Here is a 2,418-nt window from a genome sequence, read left to right as displayed (position 1 = left end):
AACAGATGGCACGGCTACATGTTGGTATGTCATGTATCACAGGTAAAATAGAGTGTTAATTAGAAGCTTCATCGTGAGTGATATTCTAAGTAAATCATGTACTGTTGCCAGCATTGAAAATGTTACTTCATTAAAAGTTTATAAGTATCTTCAGGGAAATGTAGTTTAAGTATTACAAGTAAATGTACTCAATGCAAAACTAGTAGCTAAAGCTGTTACATTCCACCACTGTTGTTACCTTTGTAAAAATTTAACTTATTCTTTGTGTGAATGATGTACAGCCAAAATTCATTTCTTCTTGTATTGTATACACATGTGCTTCCTTAAGGAAATGTTGAATCATCTGTCTCAACTGTTTTTCTATTTATGTTAAGTCACTTACAAAAGTAAATGTTACGTTTTTCTTTTTTGTAATGTGTACTTCATTTTAATTTGTGTATACAGCTCAGGAGACATTAAGGAATTATTCCTTCTTTTGATCATGGTTGTGCAAAACTTGCAGATAGAGTGAAAAATGAGTAAGTAATAATGTGACAAGAGCAAAGAAAACACTCAAAAATGGCTGTACAAATGTATGTGTAGTCTGCACAAATAGACTAGTCTTTCGAGATCAAATTCAATTTGATGGTTGCTTCAGAAACAGGACGTAAGGGCATGTTGACTTAGAGGGTTGTTTTTTTATATATTGCGCCAGAAAGGAAGCAAAGTATTTCATTGTGCCATTTTATAAAAAAAAAAAAAACACACTTAAAAGCCAACTACAGGGAAGAACAGACTGTCCCTTATTTGTAGGCCGTGTATGCTTTTACTTGCATGTTTCCTCATTAGCCTTAGAAGCAACATTTCATGTCAGAGTTGTAAAGCAAAGTGTGTTTCAAAGCCACCCACTCCTGTTGAGTTTCAGCGATGGTTTCTCCCTGGATAGAACAAAGGCTCTGTCAGCAGGACAACTGATTTCTGATGCCCAGGGGTGAAATGGCCAGGAAACAGGAAAGTGACTGAAAAAAATGCAAGTTTGGAGGCTCACTGTTTGTAACTGTGACAAAAACCAACCTTGAATCTAAAGTAGCTGAACACACACTGAGGAGAGAAAGCTTTATCTAACACGTATCAAGTTACAATAGCTGGAATGTCCACATAGTAAACATAACCATTATGATAAAGTCATATTTAGAACAGGATCATTTTTAGAACTGTCATAAGGCCATAATCATGCACAAAAAAGTGGTGATCTTATAACTATTATAATTATTACAGTATTTATATGAAACTGATTACAATATATCCCATTTTGTGTAGGTTTATTTTTATTATGGTGCATTTGGGCACCTAGAATTTAAATAAAAGAAAGGTTTTAGCTCACAAGTCATTCTCTATCCTAGCTCTATAAAATAAGGTTCTACCTATAGCTCATAGCCTGCTAACTCTGACTTAGTCATAACTGCATGAATTGACACTTGAATTGCATTGTCGGTAAATTTTATGAACTGTATTATCTTTTAAATTAAAATCTTTGATGTGACCAAACGTTCTCCTGTCTAAATTTAAAGTTTGCAGCTAAGTGGTTGTTTGTGCCCAAATGTCTGATATCATAACTCCTTTTGGTCATTAATACTTTGATTTTGTGGACTAAAAGTAAGAGTAAACCTCTCCTTGCAGATAGAACCTAATAAGTCCTCCTGATTGTTGGGGCTGGAGCTTGTTGTCCTGGATAGATTTAGTCTTTTGTTAGAGGTCTGTCTAAGGGCAGACTAGTCAGTCACACGGTAACAGTGTAATCCTGCCTCAAACACAGACGCTGTCTCTATCTATCTGCAGAACTGGCCCTGTTTCCTACTGGCAACCTTGTGACTAATTTTAAGTGGAGCATTACATTGCACTCTACACCAACAAACAAACAAACACATGATGAAGGCTAAAGTGAACACACAGAGTCGCACTGGAAAAATAAAACTACAAAAGATTGCCCGCTGCAGCATGGGATGCATTGTTCCAGTTAATGCATTGGCCAGATATATTTACTCAGCTTTCTGAGAGAGCATGCCGTCATTGACAAAGCTGACTAATAAGACCACTGCTTGTCTGTGTCCTGGCTGCTAATACTTCAAGGGAGCATGTAACGCTTAATCCCATATTACCGTGGCTATGTTAAGTGTAAGCATCTGACAGTCACACACTTCCAAGAGGAGTCTCCAAGAAAGGCAGGGGGATAATCAGAATTCCAAGTTGATAACCTTGAGTTGCAATTGCGTGTTTTTAAAGCTTTACAGGCATCTTTGTATTTGTATGACATGATGGTAGGAATGTGAGGGAAATTGACTAGCTGCTCAGCCCTTCTCATTTCAAGACAATCCTATAAAGGGATCTTCTTGGTGGGAACCTATCATTTAATTAAGTGTGTGTGTGTGTGTGTGTGTG

This window comes from Etheostoma spectabile, chromosome 7 (genome assembly GCF_008692095.1).
Source record: "Etheostoma spectabile isolate EspeVRDwgs_2016 chromosome 7, UIUC_Espe_1.0, whole genome shotgun sequence".
Classification (NCBI taxonomy): Eukaryota; Metazoa; Chordata; class Actinopteri; order Perciformes; family Percidae; genus Etheostoma; species Etheostoma spectabile.
Note: the sequence above shows the minus strand (reverse complement) of the source record.